Consider the following 16,729-nt stretch of genomic DNA (forward strand, 5'->3'; position numbering starts at 1 on the left):
CCTGGAGACCTTTGTCCCACATGCTTCAGAACACCCTGTGACAGCAACATGGGCTGGTTTCCTCTGCTCTTCTCAGCTGTCCCCAGCCAGCCAATCCTGAATAAGACAGCCTTGTTTTTTAATCCGCAAGCCCCAAGATATTAGAGCTATTCCATGAACGGGGCGTGATTCCAGAGGGTCTCGTAAAAACCTTGTTGGGGAGAAGTGCCAAGCCATCTTTGGGGGGCTTTCCTCCCTCTGTCCCTCTGTCATTATGGACTCACAGGCCAGGGTGGCCTTCCCCCTATTGCTTATGACACCTTGGGCCTTAGATGGCTCTTGTTTAAATCTCTAGGGATTTTGAAATAAAGCGAGCTGTGGGGTTGAGGTGGAAGGGTTCCAGGGCCCCACTGCAGCCCCGCTGGGCTGCTTTAAGATCATTTCCTCCCAGCCTGGGTCACTGCTGCCACCCGGTGCCTTGAAGGTTAAACGCTCTGGGGGATATTTTTAAACAGCAGGGACTGGTCAATCTAAAAGTGACATTTACAGTGACAGCGGTGAGCTGCCAGCAGCTTAGATCCAGGCCTCAGCCAACAAGGAGCTTGAAAAATGTCAACCCTGGAGACACAGTTTGGAAGCCATGGGGAAAGCAAGGCCAAAGTGTGAACACAGTAAGTGAGCCCACCCCTGATCCGGGGCCTTGGGCCTCAAAGCTGGTCCCCGTGGGATGGTGGGCGAATGCATATGTGTGTGTGTATGTGTGTGTGTGTGTGTGTGTGTGTGTGTGTGTGTGTAAACGTAGTGTCAGCCCTAGACAAAAGCAGCCACTTGAGAGTTTTGGGGCATACTGAGGGAGCTACTGAGCAGTTTCTGGTTGTGAGCTTCAGGTGACACCTGCCCCTTTCCCCTATGATTGCTGCGACTATTACTTTAAAATAAAAATGGTCTTCCATATAGATGACTGGCCATCTCAACTTGCCCAGGGCAGGGTGATTCCTGGGGACTCAGAATCATCTTTTATTTTGTCTTTGGTTAGTGTTTATTTACCCAGGACGTCCTGGAACTTGCCCAGCCATCTAGACTGGCCTTGAACTCACAGCTGACCTCCTGTCTTAAAACAAAAGAAAACAAACACTGGCTGATCCATTCTTCAGTGGAGGCCCAAGTCATGATGGGAGGTGTAGGTCTGGGACTTCCTTTGTTCATGATTTCCTCCAAAAGCTCTGGGAAGTGTAGGTGTGCTTGTGTCTGTATAGGAGTTGTGCAAACCACCTTGTGTGTGTGTGTGTGTGTGTGTGTGTGTTCTCGCAAGTTTTATAATGTTTTGGTCTAGTACAGAAATGATGGAGGCATCAAACCTGGTTCTCAGGCTGTGCAGGATATGGGCATGCTTTTATTTTGAAATGGAGGTGGCCTCTGGATCTTCCTCTAATAGAATCCTGGCGATCTCCTGTTCTAACACGGCCTATGGATCTTTTTCACTTTCAGAGTTGGTTTGTGTGTCCCTAGGGGGATGTTGGAGCACCCTGGCGCGCGCACCGTGGAGCAGGGTGCTCCCGGCAGCTGGGCTGTGCACCTTCATTCTAGGAATCCAAGGCTCCTGTCATAGAGTCGGGGCTAAGGGATTGATCTCTGTGTGGCAGGTCTGAGCAGGGTGCTCAATGAGATGACCTTGAGATTCCAAGGGCTGGGAGAAACAACAGGTGTTATTTATTCCATCCCCCGGGGCAGAATGCCCAGCTGCAGAGAATTCCCCTCATGGCTCAGGCCAGTCAAGTGGTGGATGGTTAAGGTCCCACCCGGGTACAGCCCGCTCCTGCCCTTCTCTGAGGACTCTTAACCACCCCATGCCTGTGCCTGCTCGCTAGGAGAGACTCTTTTTTTTTTTAAGATTAATTTATTATTTATTTATTGTAAGTACACTGTAGCTATCTTCAGACGCACCAGAAGAGGTCATCAGATCTCATTATGGGTGGTTGCGAGCCACCGTGTGGTTGCTGGGATTTGAACTCATGACCTTCAGAAGAGCAATTGGTGCTCTTACCCACCGAGCCATCTCACCAGCTCCTAGGAGAGACTCTTTAGTCTGCCCAAACTTGGTGTCACTCCACCTTTTTCCCTTCTCGAACATTTCTGTTTTACATTTATTTATTTGTGCAGGTGTGGAACATGTTGCAGGGTATTTGATCCCACTGTGAACACAACTGTGTTACGTACTGAAAATACGTATTTCTGGTTGTGGTATGGTTCAGTCTTAGCACAGGTGTTTAATCCCTCTGGCTGGAATACAGATATGCCCGTGGGACTCACCTTTAATCCTACACAGTGAAGGTAAAGTTGAGTTTGTAGAAAGAAGTGACATCTTAATTGAGTGGTAGACAAAGTGACAAATCAGAGAAAGATTTGGCAGAATGAGTCAGAGATAGGATATGCTCAATTCTGGAGAGGACAGGAAAACAAGGCTACTTAAGAAAGAAGCATAGAAAAGAGACAGACAGACAGTTATACAGAGACAACGTGAAGAGAGAACAAGCTAGATACAGTGAAGACAGAATGAGCCAGAGAATGAGAAGGAGCCAGAAGATCAGAACAGATTGGCAATTTTAGATTGAGGCCAAGAAGAGCAATCCAAGAGATGCCGAGAGAGGAGCCAGATTGAAGCCGTCAGCTTGGAGAGGAGTTTTGAGCCAGAACACCTGTGTCGAACCAGCCAGCCAGAGTTCAGAAAGAACTAGAAAGGGTGAGCTTATTCAATAAATAGTAAGTCTCAAATGCTGGAAACATTCTAAGCTGAGATTAGATTGTACGAAGGCTTCCGTACACTACACTTCCTGCACTAGGCCTAGGTTAGCAGATGGAGGTAGTGAGCATCAGACAATTAACAGGTGAATAAAAGTTACTTGTAAGACGCGTGGAGGGCAGGGAGTTCTCCCTCCCACCATGTGGAGTCCGAGGGATCCAACCCGGCCCACCAGGCTTGTACCTTTCTTTACCTGCTAAGCCACTTTGTTGGCTCTCACTCAGTCTTATGAAGTGAGCATAATTTGTGAATAAGATGAAGTATTGAAGGACGGTTCTGAGCTCCTGTCTGTAAACTTCAGTACTTAGGATTGTAAGGGTCTGGGGAACTTCGTCACCTGGCGGGAGGCCTTCCTTATTTTGAAGAACAGATGGGCTGCAGCTTTACCCTCCGCAGATTAGGCACAGTGAGCTAGCAGGTGGAGCTGGACTGTGGACCAGTCTGGGATCCACGTTGCTTCTGGGGAACATGGAGACTTTGTGGTAGGCCCTCTCAGAATCTTCTCATTGTGGGGCACCCTGAGGGAGGGACTGTCTGTGATGCAGTCACACACTTGGCAGAGGTGAGGACCTCCTCACAGGATCTTGGGAGCCTCTGAGCAGTAGTGCTGACTGCTTTGTTTCTATGCAGGGTCCTGGCTGACGGGTGTGTGTGTGTGTGTGTGTGTGTGTGTGTGTGTGTGTGTGTGGTGTGGGCAGGAGCTCAGAGTTCTGTCTGCCTCGGTCTTCTAGGCTTCTAGTTGAATCAGGATGGGGGTGGGGGTGGGGAACAGAATAGAATTAGGTCGACTGCAGGCTGAGCTATTGCACTCTGCGAGCTCAGTCCCAGCTCCCCTATTTCCTGGGAACATTGCTACCAATATGCAGGTCCATGATCTCATACCTGTATTCCAAAAGAAAGCAGAAAGCAATAAAGGAAAATAGATATATTTACAGTTAGGCCAGACTAGGGAAAGAGAGTAGTTAGTTTCCAGCAGACTTGCACCAGCCCTGCAGATGACGGAAGTTAGAAGGATCCATGGCTTTGCTCTGATGCTGTCCCCTGTCCCCTCCTAGGGACTGGGGGAGGACTCCTGGGACTCATCCCGTGTCCTCGAGCAACCGGAGTCCAGAGCACGGAGGTCAGAGGCTCTGTGGATGCTAAAGTGAGATAAAGGATGCGGAGTGGGGTGGGGTGGTGTGTGTGTGTGTGTGTGTGTGTGTGTATGCTCCCAGTCATCACTCAGTGTCAGCAGCTGTCTGTGTACATCTCTGTGTACCTGCTCTGGGCTTCCCAGTCGATACTGGATTTACAATTGCAAAAGAACTGTTTACACAGCTGTTTCAAATGTCTCGGTGGGAAGGGGCAAGTCAGTCAACTAGGAGTTCTGTAGTGAAGAAGCAGGCCCAGGTTTTAAGCCTAAGTTTGGTTTTATGGAGCTTGCTCTCCTGCCTGGGAGATCCATGTCCACAGGGCAGAGGCCCACACTTCTGCCACGTAGGATGAGCCACGAACATCTGACAATCTCACGCAGATGCCCTGAAGTGGGAGGGGAGACGGGACTTGTGAAAGCTGCTCCGACCTCCTCACGCACAGCACCCCATCACGCATACACACAAAACTTCTGTGTGAAAGTCTGCTTTCAGAACGATGAGCCATGGGAGTTTGGCGCTTTTGTTTTAAGTGACAGTGTGTCGTCCTGACCTCTGAGAACATGTAGGATGCATTTTGACCCACGGATGTCCTTGGCCTCTTGCCTCTCTCTTCGAGGTGGAAAGCCTTGGGAGCTTTTGCTCTGGGCAAGATGGATTAGCTTACCATGTACGGCTCTGCCCCAGCCATTTCTTCTAGGGTCCTGGTTCATTTCAGTGGGGACAGTATTTAGAGTCACAATGTGGATATCAGGCATGCCTGTGGATTTCTTCTGGGTTCAGTTCTGAGGCAGGGCCTCACTTGTCACCTTCTTGCTTCAGCCTCTGGAGTGTCCCGGATCACCACCACACTCAGTGGTCCGCCGCTTTCTTACAAAATATTCTTGGCTCCTCTGTGCATAATGAATGGGCCAGCCTGGGAGCAGGGAGATGGGCTGGAGGCTTGTGTAATGGCCCAAGGGCTCTCAGCGGCTTGAACTTGATCTTAGATAATGTGCTCAGTATAGTGCCTTGAACACCTTAGCCTAGTTAGCAACAGCCTTCTGCCCTCTGCCTTCCTCATGTACGAGAAAAACCAAAATTCCGGAATTTGACGAGAGCTTAGGCCTGCACAGCAGTGAAGGGGCACTTGAACCGACCCCGCCAGGCACATCCCCGGAGGCGGTGCACTGTGTTTAGGGTTCTTGGGGTATTTGGGTTGGCTTGGTTTTTTGAGATAGCCTGGTGTAGCATAGGCTAGACCCAGACTTGTACGTAGCAGAGGCTGGCTCCTTCCTCCCTCCCTCAGCCAAGTACTGCGATTATAGGCAGGTGCCACCGTGCCTACCTGGGTTCTTGTTTTGTTTTTAAATGTTTCCATTAAACAATCGTAGGGAGGTGCGTGTGCCACCGTGTGTGTGGAAGCCAGAAGACAACCTGGGGAGCTAGTTCTCTCCTCACGCCATGTGGGGTTCCAGGGACAGAACTCAGGTCGTTAGGCTTGGCGGTGTGCGCCTTTGTTTCCTGAACCATTTCATCAGCCCCAGATTTTGGGTTTTGACACAAACCCTGCTCCCTCAGGCCACCCTACACCCCCTCAATGAGGTGGAGAAGGGATTCATCAGGCTTGGGTCCTGCTTCCTATGCAGGCCTCTGTTTGCACCCCCACAGCAGCCAGGGCAGCACCGGGGAAGCTGCAACACAAAGGTGCAAACAGAATCAGTGCCAAAGATCTGCCCTGGAGGCATTGGGTACTGGGCCCTGACCCGGGTGTTGGATCTAGAGCACCTTGTGGGCTTGTGTCTGGGAAGGAAAAGCTGGGGAACAGGCTCTTCCTCCTGGGGGAGGCCTTTCACCCTAGAGCTCAGTTCTCTCCAACATCTAACACTGTCACCTCAGTTTCTGAGGCTGATGGACAGCCTGGCTCTTCTCCGTCAGACCTCTAGAGGTTACTTTACCTCGTACCGGCTAGATGTTGCAATAGTCCTGCCCCAGGACCAGCCTCGGGGAGGCCTCAGCCTGATGGGCGTGAAGCCATCTCTTCTAACACTTGATAGAAACTATGCTCGTGCCCACAAGCTCATAGATACCAGGTAAAGCAAAGGGTGAGGTTCCCCTGGAGCAGCCAGGGAGAGGGGTGCGACTGTCACGGTGGTCACTGAGGTCACGAGTGCCGGCCTAATCACTTTGAGCTCCATTAGCCAACTGCCTGCTGAGGTTGCTACCGCCATGTCCTTGCTCTGCACTCGGGGAAGATCTCTCAGATGGTAGTCCTAGAGCTTGAAGGTCAGATGGGCTCTCCTGGCATTAATTGGGTGCGTGCTGTGAGCTGGGCACTGTGGTTGTGTCTTTCTGAGTCAACATTCCCAGCGTTCCCTGGAGTGAAGTCACCTGAGTGGTAAAAATTAATAAACCGTTTTTCCTTTCCTGGTCCTGCTCCCAGAATGACAACTCTGAGAACAAGTACTTATTAATAAATGCCTAGGCCGTAAGCTTTGGCCCATTCCCCGACTAGCTCGTAACTAATTTAATCCACTTAAATTATCCCACATCTACCACTCTCCTCGGCCCCAGCCAACTTCGCTTCCCACGCCATCCTCTCCTTTTATCCTCTCGCTATTTCCCAGAATCCTCTCTTCCTGCCAGTGTCCCACCTCCTACTTCCTGCTTCAGCTCATTGGCCATCGGCTTTTTTATTGGCAGGTGGTTCTTATAAGTGATTCTTCCTACACCTGTGCCTTCACCATCTAAGCTACACTGGCTTTCTCATCCCTGCTGTTCCAACGCTGCCCATGCGCAGTGCTCCAGTGCCCAGGGAACTTGGCACCAGCCACAGCTGCTTGTTTTCTGCTTGCTCTAGGCCTGCCAGCTGGGCTTCTCTGGAGACCCTTGCTCTGGCATGTGATAATTCTGGGACCTACTGAGTCTCATGGGGCCTCATCTCCCGGCTGCTGCTTTTTCTGTTGTTTGTGTGTTGGTTTTCTTTCAGGGCCTGAACAAGACCCCACCCTGAAGCTCAAGGCTAGCTTCCAGCATGCCGCGGTCTTCCTGCCTCAACCTCCGAGGTGCTGGGAGAACAGGGTTGAGCTGCCACAATCGGGTCCTCCTAGCCTGTTGAATAAGTGAGCTCCACAGCCTGCCACCTCTGCCTAGTACATATGTCATCCATGTGCCTTAAAGCCATGTGACTGCAAGCAAGCCATGTCCCCTCTTGGTTGCCAGAGTCTCATCTTTAAAACGGTTTAAGAATAATGCTTTTCAGGGGACTGAAGACAGGGCTCAGCCTGTGTTGCTCTTGTAAAAGAGTTTGCTTCTCAGCGTCCACATCAGGCAGCTTACAGCAGCCTGTACCTTCAGCTCCTGGGGGAATCTGGTGCCCTCTTCTGGTCTCTGTAGGCAAATGCACTTACGCTTAAACTTGATCAGACATAGACACATAATTAATGCCACGAACTGGGGTTTCTTACGGGGTCCCTTGTTCTGCAGGACGACGGGTTCTGGCCAGGTGTGCACGGGATTCGGCTTTGACAAACAGACTATACACGAGTGGTGTAAGGTCTGAGTGTATTTCTCAAAAATGACGTGAGGCTTTTACAATCATTGCAAAAGAGAGAAATGAAAAATCTGGCAGCTCAGTAGTTGAGGTACATCTGAGGCCACATAAAACACACTAGGTCTAAAACAGCAGCCATCTCCTCTGGACTGGTACAGCACCCCTGGGCTCCGAGTGTGTTCAGGCTGCATGGTCCTGGCTAGAGTCCTGGGGGGCTGCGGGTACACCAGCCAGGAGAATAGAGGCTTGAATCTCGAGTCCTCAATGTTGAATCTTCAATGTTGAATGCTCGAATCTCGAATGCTCAATCTCTTGAATCTCGACTGGTGCTGCACCCCCAGGGCCCAAGTGCTCTGGGCCCCAGGGGAGGGGGGCTGCTACTCTACCTAAATTCTAGTTTTAGTCCGAGTGCTAGTGAGTCTGAATGTTGACTGCTTGCTGCTGAATGCTGAATGCTCTATGCTGTCTCTCTTTCTGTAAGCTTTAATGCCCTACCCACAATGCTGGAGGCAATTAGTTAGAATGGCTTAACATTCCAAGCCAGGGTTTGACTAGGATGTTGGAACATTGGTGAAGGTCAGAGAGCAATGTCCGAATTTTCTTTACTAGTTGTAAAGAAATTATATCTTGGTGGGCCCTTAGCACACAAATATGAGGACTTATCTGGGCTACCTCTGAGTTTGGGGTGCCAGGCAACAATGTGGAGGCAGGAGAGTGACTTTCCTTGAAGTTTATTCCTCAAATACCGCCATCACGCAAAGTGTGCGTGGCAAATTAAAGGTAAAATAATTAAAAAAAAAAGAATACTCTTTGAGCAAAGTGTGATGGTGTATACCCATAATCTCAGACCTTGAGAGGCTGAGGCAGGAAGGCCCAGTGTTAACTCAAAGCCGTCCTGGCTACATTGTCAGACTCTGTCTCAAAAAGAAGGGGGCAGGGTGGCAATGGGAGCGAGCAGAAAAAAAAAAAAAAGAAAAGAAAAGACCACATGTGGTAGCCCATGCTTTTAATCTTAGAGGCAGATACAGGCACATTCTGTGAGGTCAGAACTAGCCTGGTGTACATATCAAGTTCCAGGCTAGCCAGGGCCACATAATGAAACCCTATAAAGAAAAAAGGCCTTTTCTTTGTTTGGGCAGAACACCCCTTTCTCCCTGCGGCCCTTTCCAGGAAAGCCCCAAGTGGGGGGTCAAGTTAAGTACCTTAGCATAGATTTAGAGGTACGCCACAGCTGTAGGAAATCAACGATATACCTAATACGACTTCCTTTGGAGATAAGAGGTTTTATTATTATTTTTTAGTTGTGTTTACTTGTTTAGTTTGTGTGTATATGTGTGAGTGTGGTCGTCAGACAACTGCACCTTGGGACAGTGTTTCTCTCCCTCTACCGTGTGCGCCCACGGCTAGAGCTGTCTGCCTGCTTCTGTGTAGGAGAGCTAAGTAGTTACACTAAGGTTGTCACTGAGAGTGACCACACAGGCTCGGCTGATTCTCACAGTGATCCCAGGAGGTGGGACCCTGGTTCAGAATCTGCCCAGGGTAACGTTCTTCCTGGGTATGAGAGCTCTCAGTGAAGACGGCACGTGGGCTGCGTGTGACATTGGGCATCTGTTTACTCGGACAGGAAGCATAGTGGACGCCTGGTCACCCTACATCAGGCTGAATGTGGGAGTGGCTTTGCAGAAATACCGGGCATGCAACTCCCCTGTCACCATAGGCAGGGGTGTGTCTCAGCCATCCCCAGCCGCAGTGTTTACCCTAGTGGTTAAAGTTGGCTACTCGCTGCTCTCCTCTAAGCTGGGGAGCCCTTGACCACCCACTCTCCATTCTGATACCTCCGCCTCTTTTTCCATTGTGTCCAAGGTGGTCCATCCCAAGAAAATGCTGAACTGTACTCTCTCCTCCAGACAGGTGCCTGAGGGCAGAGGACAGGGACAATCTTGTCATGTTGCTCACCCGGAGGCCACCTGTGCTGTTTTGGAGGGAACATTTTGAATAGATTCCAGAAAAGGCGACTTAGGCAAGGAGAACGGTTGTGGGAGTGTGGAATAGGCTTAAGTACGGGCATGTGGCAAGCCAGGAGGAGGTGGTCTTCTTTGCTGGCAAGCCCCAGATCATGGAGAGAGACAGGTGAGGACTGAGCCAGGGCCAGGACTGTGGTGGCTGGTAAAGGTGTGCTGCAGGGAATTCCAATTCCTCAGTGCCTCAGAGTACCAGCCAAGCCCCTCCCCTGTGGCCTGATACAGCACACCACAGCCTCCTGCTGAAAGGTGACACTCAGAAGGCTGGGTTCCCTTAGTCACCCTGTGGGCACTTGTGAGACTCTCCTGAGAATGGAACTGGTGGCCACGTCCCCAGTGTCGGTAAGTGGCCCCAAACACTCAGGAGCTAAGCCGGGTGGGAGAAAAAAAAGCCCAAGTAGAGATGGGGACTGCAGGATGCTGACACAGGGTCCCTGTCCCTCTAAGACCTCACCTAGACAGGGTGAATGTGTTATTTTGGCAAGGGAGGGGACAAGCCCTTCACCCTCTGCACCGTGGTGTTGGCCACTGGCCAGAGCTTGCTGGAGCCCGGCAGCTTCCTGCCGTGGTCATGGGAGTCTTGTTGGCTCCCCGTACCAGACAATTGTTGCTTGGGTTTGAATGGCAAGAAGCAAAAATAAGCCTGGGGGTGTGGCTTAGTTGAGCATTTGCCTCATGTGCGTAGTAAGGTCCTGGGTTTGAGTGTAGCCCTGGTGAAAAAAGAAAGAGAAGAAACCAAATAAAAAGAACTTTGACCAACAACCAGTTTGGGGGTCAGCTAGGTCAGGTCAGAGGAAAGCAACCTCCTGGGGAGGAGATGCTCCCTGGGAGGCCAGGCCTGTCTCTAATCTCTGCTGTTCAAACCACCATCCAGCTGGTCTGGGCAGCAACGTTGAGGCCTGGGCCTGCTGTCCCTTCTTAAAGACACACAACCAGATGTGGCATCTCAGCACAGCTTCTGGTGCCTTGGGTCATATGAGAACTAGCTGTATGTATCTATGTGGTGACAGGGGAAGCTGTGGGTGTTTGGGCCAGTATTTGAGCTGGGCTGAGTGACTGAGCTTCTCTGAGTCACAGGTGTCCAAACTATGAAGTTGGAAGGATCAGGTAAGGACAGGCTCATGGGACAGTGATGGTCCGGGATGGGTGGGATGGGGCCAGGAGGCTGAAGGCCCTCCAAAGGCACGAATGTGTGGGGATGGAATGTGTGCAGAGGCGGCGTTCTAAGCAATGCTGGGGCAAGGAGGGGATTCTGCACTTTTTAGAGGGGGAAGCAGGCCCAAAGGAGGAGGTTGGCAGCTTTCCTAAACAGTTCCCTGCATGCACACACTTCACACACTTGGTAAACGTCTGTCCTGGCCACCTCTGGGTCCTATGCTACAATCAGGAAGGAGGAGAGGGAGAGAGAGGGAGAGGGAGAGGGAGAGGGAGAGGGAGAGAGAGAGAGAGAGAGAGAGAGAGAGAGAGAGAGAGACATAGACAGAGAGAGAGAGAGGGAGGGAGAGGGAGGGAGAGAGAAAGACAGAGAGAGGAAGAAGAGGGAGAGGGAGGGGGGAGAGGGAGGGAGAGGGAGAGGGAGAGAAAGAGAGAAAGACAGAGAGAGGGAAGGAGGAGGGAGGGAGGGAGAGAGAGGGAGAGGAAGAGAGAGAGAGAAAGAGAGGGAGAGAGGGGGAGAGAGAGAGAGAGGGAGGGAGGGAGGGAGAGAGGGGGGGTCATGGTGGTACACACCATTTGGGAGGCAGAGGCAGGTAGGTCTCTGTAAGTTCAAAGCCAGCCTGGTCAACAATGTGGGACCTTATCTCTAAATGATTATTTATTTAAGTAAGTAAATAAAGAAAAGACCCTAAGGGTTTCCACGTAACCCGGGCAAAGTTTGGTATTAGAATCACTGCTTCCTGTCAGGATAGGATTTACATTATGAAGTATGTCGAGGCCAGTCCCAAGAAAGTGCTGGTTACTCTGTTCATTAGAGTTTCCAGGTTTGATCCTGTCAACTTGGCCCCAAGCCCCAGTCTCCAGCCACCTTTGTGTGTGTCCCCTACTCGGGCACTCGGTTCCCCTCTCAGCTCACCTGCCCATCTGGGTTAGTTTTCCTTCTGCTGTAACAAAGTACCAGATGCTGTGTACTTTGTGAAGAAAAAAAGTTGATTTAACTCAAAGTTCTGGAGATCTGAGAGCATGGTCCTAGTTTCTGTTTGACTCTGGTAAGAGCCTTCCAGTGGTCATAAGATGATAGATGGCCTCCCCATGGGAACACATGAAGACAGTGAGACAGGAGGCCAGTGGGATTTGGGAGGCAGGCTCACTCTTTTTTTTTTTTGGCAACTCTTTCCCACAAAGACCTCTGTCACCCGGAGACCACCAGTCCCTTCTGGAGTAGGCTGTGTCTCCTTACCAATGTCAACCCAGCTGGGGACAAATTCCCAACACATGACCCTCTGAGGCACAGCATAGCTACAGTCCCAGGCCACCAGCTGTTCTAGGCAGCTGTCTGTTCTCCCAGGCAGCCAGCATTTCCTAAGCCGGTTCCATGGAGTTTGCATAACGCAAAGCTTGCGCCATCTCCTGGGCTTCCCAGCCAGAGTAGGCACAAGGGCATCAGATCACCGAAGGTCCACTCCAGCTCAGTGTCTATGGCTGCTCTGCTCCCCGCTTTCCCCGGCAACAATTTAAATATGTTTTACACGCTTGTTATTTCTAGTGAGGCACTGTTTCATATGTACACATGTGGAACCTGCCAGACAGTGGCTTTCCCTAGGTCAGAGTCTCTCTCTGACTCCTTCCTGTAAAGCTGTGAGGTGGCATCAGCTTATTCCCCTTGGCTCCCAAATGCACTTGCAGAAACCAGACCTCTAAAATGCAAAAGTCCAGCTTGGTTCATGCCATTGGTTGGTGCTCAGTTTGTGCGTGGGTTTATTTGTTTGTTCGCTCATCCATCCATCCATCCATCCATCCATCCATCCATCCATTCAGTTTCATTATTAAACATTTTACTACATGCTTAGTGCCGTACCAGGCACAAGGATCCATAAGCAGATGGCCCTATGGGCCACCTCACTGTAAGGGAAAATGGAGACCTTTTCCATCTTGCATCTCCCACAATGACCCCCAAGTTACCATAATGGAATCTGTGCCTGTTGTCCACAGCTAAGGCGGACTGAGTCCTGAGAGAAAAAGGGACAAGGAGAGACCATGGCTATGTGGCTATGAAGCTGCTTGAGCATACAGCCAGTGGGATGTGTGCTATGGGTCTCTCAGCAGAAGCCAGGCATGGAAGGTCCCTGTTCCCTGTCACACCCTCCTGCCTGAGGAACCTGTTGAACCTCTGAGGATGCCAGGGTTGCTTCTGCAACCTTCTGGCAATGTAATCTCCTGGCAGTGCCATCTGTCAATCAACTCAGGAGGCTTGTGCGAGAGAGCAGTTTCAGGATTGTGGCCTTTCTTGCTGGTGTTTTACAATTTACCAAGGGCAAGAGAGGTCATGTTCAAAATGAACTCCAGCCAGGGGCGGGGGGGGGGGTGGTGGTGACACACACCTTTAATCCCAATACTTGGGAGGCAGAGACAGGCAGATCTCTGTGAGTCTAAGTCCAGCCTGGTCTACAAAGTGAGTTCCAGGACAAGGCAGAGTACCATAGCTGGAGCATTCGGAGCATGCGATGGAGCATACTGCTCACCTCAGGAAGGAAATGACAGAAAAGTGCTGGCTTTTGAGGGCATGCCCCAGGGATCCCAGGCCTCCTGCTGAGCTCTGCCTCCTAAAGAGACCACACATTCTGAGGAGCACCACACTGGTAACTTGCAGGGAGTACCCATCAAAACTATTGCGTGTGCTCATGTGTGCTCTCTGTCTTTCTGTCTCCATCTTTGTCTGTTATGACCAGCCTACCGGATGTGTCATTGTGCTTTCATTTTTAAATGATTTCTTATTACTTTAAAAGCAAGCATATGGGTATTTTGTCTGCATGTCACCACATGAATGCCTGGTGCCCACACAGACCAGAAAAGAGTGTTGGACCCCCTGGAGCTGGAGTTATAGATGGTTGTGAGTAGCCATGCTGGTGCTGGGAATTAAACCTGGGTCTTCTAGAACACCCCCAGGGTTCTTAACCTCAGAGCCTTCGCTCCAGCACCCAGTGATTGTATTTGGAGTGTATGTGTGTGTGTGTGTGTCTCTGTGTGTGTGTGTGTGTGCACAAGCACAGATCGCCACATGTACATGCCGAGAAACAAAAACAAAACCAAAAACAAAACAAAAACCAGTCCCTAGTTCCGCCCCAGTGCGGGCGTCATAGGTGTCTGGTGTTTGCTTCCACAAAAGGTTTAACTTTTTAGAGTGACAGTTGTTCATTTGTGAGTGTGTGTGTGTACACACATGTACACAGAGGTCAGAGGGTGTCGGTATGGGATATCTGTTCTCACCCTTTACCGTATGGGTTTTGGGATCTGAACTTACCATATCACTCTTGGCAGTGAGCAACTACTCCCTGAGCTGTCTCGCCAGCCCAATTTTTTAAAGATTTGATGAAGTGAAATGTGTCAATTTTTTTAAAGTGTTGATCACATCATCTGAGCCACATCTAAGAATCCATCATGAAACCATCTTCGGAAAGATTTTTGAAAGTTTTCTAGATTTTCTTAGACTAAGGCCTTTGGCCTATTTTGAGTTGATTATGATGTCATGTGGAACAGGAGGAAAGCCTTATCCATCTGCATGTGACAAAGACGTTTGCAGTTCAGCAAGCAGGAGTGATTCTTTGTGGCCTTGTCTCAGAAACGGCTTCTGTCTGAGTCTCACGTCTGTCTGAGTCTCACATCTGTGCCCTCTGTTTCCACTTCTGTATCACCATTCACTGTAGCTCCACGGTTATATGTTTTCTTTGGGGATCACACCTGGAGCCTTGTGTGTGCCACATGAGCCCCACTACTGAGCTGGCCCTGTAGAAAATTGGGAATTGTTTTTGATTTGGAGGAAAAAAGTGGAGACAGGGTTTCATATAGTCCAAGTTGGCATCAAAAATCTCCATCCGTGTGGCCAACGGTTTCCCGGAACTTCTGATTCTCTCTCCTCAGCCCTCCACACGCCCTGGTTCTAGACCCGTGCCAGCATACAGACTCTTCTGCAGTCCTAGGGACTGAACCCAGGGCCTTGTGTCCACTGAGCACCAACCTTAGCCCTTCGTTTTTTTAAACATTGTTCTGCCTGTTGGAACTCCTTGTAGTCTCATGTCAGTCTTTATACCACATCGTGGTGTGGCTTGCTCAGCAATAACAAGTTTTCAACTCCTTGGATACATTTTTCATAAGTGTGTGTGTCAGAGAGGGGGGGGAGGGGGAAGGAGGAGGGGAGAGGGAGAGGGAGAAGGAGAAGGAGAGAGAGATTGTAAATTGAATTTCAGCTTGCTAGTTGTTTGAGTGTAGGAACCCAATTGATTCTGAGATAGTGATTTTTTTTTTAAAGATTTATCTATTTCATGTATGTGGATAAATACACTGTCACTGTCTTCAGATACACCAGAAGAGGGCATGGTTGTGAGCCACCATGTGGTTGCTGGGATTTGAACTCAGGACCTCTGGAAGAGCAGTCAGTGCTCTTAACCACTGAGCCATCTCTCCAGCCTGGGATGGTGATTTTTTGATCCTACAGATTAAACTTATTGCATATAGTAGTTCTCAGTTTCGCTCTGTCTCCTCCGGATCCTTGGAAGTGTCTATGTGGGGCCAACCCTTCTGCAGACAGCATGTCTTTCCTTTCTCCTCTTCATGTAGTAGGTGCTTGCTCTGGGTGGAACTCCTGTACAGGTGGCTCTTCCAGGTTTGTCTCTGGCTTAGGAGACACATCATTGATTTTGAGGTTCCCATCTGTTGCTGGTTCCCTAAATGTCTTTATGTCTTTTTTTTTTTTTTAGTCATGAAAAGGTGTAGGATTTTATCGTGTGTGTGTGTGTGTGTGTGTGTGTGTGTGTGTGTGTGTGTGTATGTGTGTGTGTTGAAATGACTACATGATTTCTCTTTTGTGCCATTAATGTGACCTGTCACTTGACATTGAGTCACCCTTGATTTGATTTTCTTTAAAAAGAAACTTATTGACCTTAAAAGAAAACAACACCAACAAAACCCCAAGTCTGCGCCCTACTGAGAAGCAGACCCTTGCCAGCAGTCCAGGGATTTAACTGCCAAGCGAGCATGAGGTTCACACATGGCTCCAACATTTCCAGGAAACCATGAGAACTCTTCCCATTTCCCTAGAGAACATTTTGTTGAAATCACAAAGGAACATGCCATTTAGACACCTCAGGGATATGCCCGAGCCATGGGTCACGAATTTCTGACATACTCACCATGTCATTGGTTCATTTATTTCTTCTTTGCAAATGCTTGGGATAGCCCAAGGCCTCATACAAGCCACCCTGCCAGTCAGCTAAAGCCCTAGCAGGAAGATTTGGTTTAAAGATGTTGAAATACGTTCAGGCCGGGCGTTGGTGGCGCACGCCTTTAATCCCAGCACTTGGGAGGCAGAGGCAGGCGGATTTCTGAGTTCAAGGCCATCCTGGTCTATAGAGTGAGTTCCAGGACAGCCGGGGCTACACAGAGAAACCTTGTCTCAAAAAACCAAAAAAAAAAAAAAGAAATACGTTCAGGCCGTGACTTTTAAAAAGATTTAATCATTTGAGGTATGTGTGAGTGCTCACATGTGTGCATAGCGTGTATATGGAGCTCAGAGGACAACTTTCTTGGGTGTGTTGTGCCAGGAAATGTTCATGAACCCCAAAAGACCACCACGGAGCCAATTTTGATGCAGTCGCATTAGAGTCTCTTTACTCAAGCTCGAGCATGGGCCACCCACCACAGCTGACTCAGGAGAACGGGAGGGAGCCCTAAGCCCAGTTTCAGGCAAGCATTTATAGAGGCAAGAAGCAGGTATCTAGCCTGGTACACATCTGATTGGGAGGGGGCAGGTATTGTGACCTTTAACATAATTGGCTGGTGCTAGGAACCAAACCATAAACTTAACTTCTGCTTTCCTCCTGATTGGAGGTTGTTAGGAAGTAAAGTGTCAGGGGTAGGCTTGTAATCTGGAGGTGCAGATATGTTAGGGGAATAACCTGGAAAATGGTGCTAGACGCAAGTCTTGTTGGGGGATAACCTGGAAACTGGTGCTAGGTAGCAGCAGTTAATTCGAGTTCAACCTTAGGTCAGGTTCTCAAGGATGGAGTGTGAACCCCAAAGATCTGGTCTCTCAGGTGTTGGCTCTTTCCACCTGTGG

At 49.8% G+C, this 16,729-nt stretch overlaps 1 protein-coding gene across 5 annotated transcripts in view; it reads left to right on the forward strand.

Annotated features, from left to right (window-relative positions):
- The first annotated feature begins 223 nt into the window (after positions 1-223).
- The window catches only part of Acacb (acetyl-CoA carboxylase beta), a 111,776-nt gene continuing 95,270 nt past the window's right edge, over positions 224-16,729 (forward strand). For 2 of the 5 annotated variants that reach the window (XM_031337482.1, XM_031337483.1), the window contains exon 1: positions 224-650. The gene's annotated coding sequence lies outside the window, so the exon portion shown is untranslated. Of the gene's footprint in view, positions 651-9,711; positions 9,805-16,729 lie in introns of those variants that run through there. The other 3 variants (XM_031337479.1, XM_031337481.1, XM_031337480.1) reach the window with 2 other exon arrangements.

The sequence above is a fragment of the Mastomys coucha genome, unplaced genomic scaffold (assembly GCF_008632895.1).
Source record: "Mastomys coucha isolate ucsf_1 unplaced genomic scaffold, UCSF_Mcou_1 pScaffold22, whole genome shotgun sequence".
Classification (NCBI taxonomy): domain Eukaryota; kingdom Metazoa; phylum Chordata; class Mammalia; order Rodentia; family Muridae; genus Mastomys; species Mastomys coucha.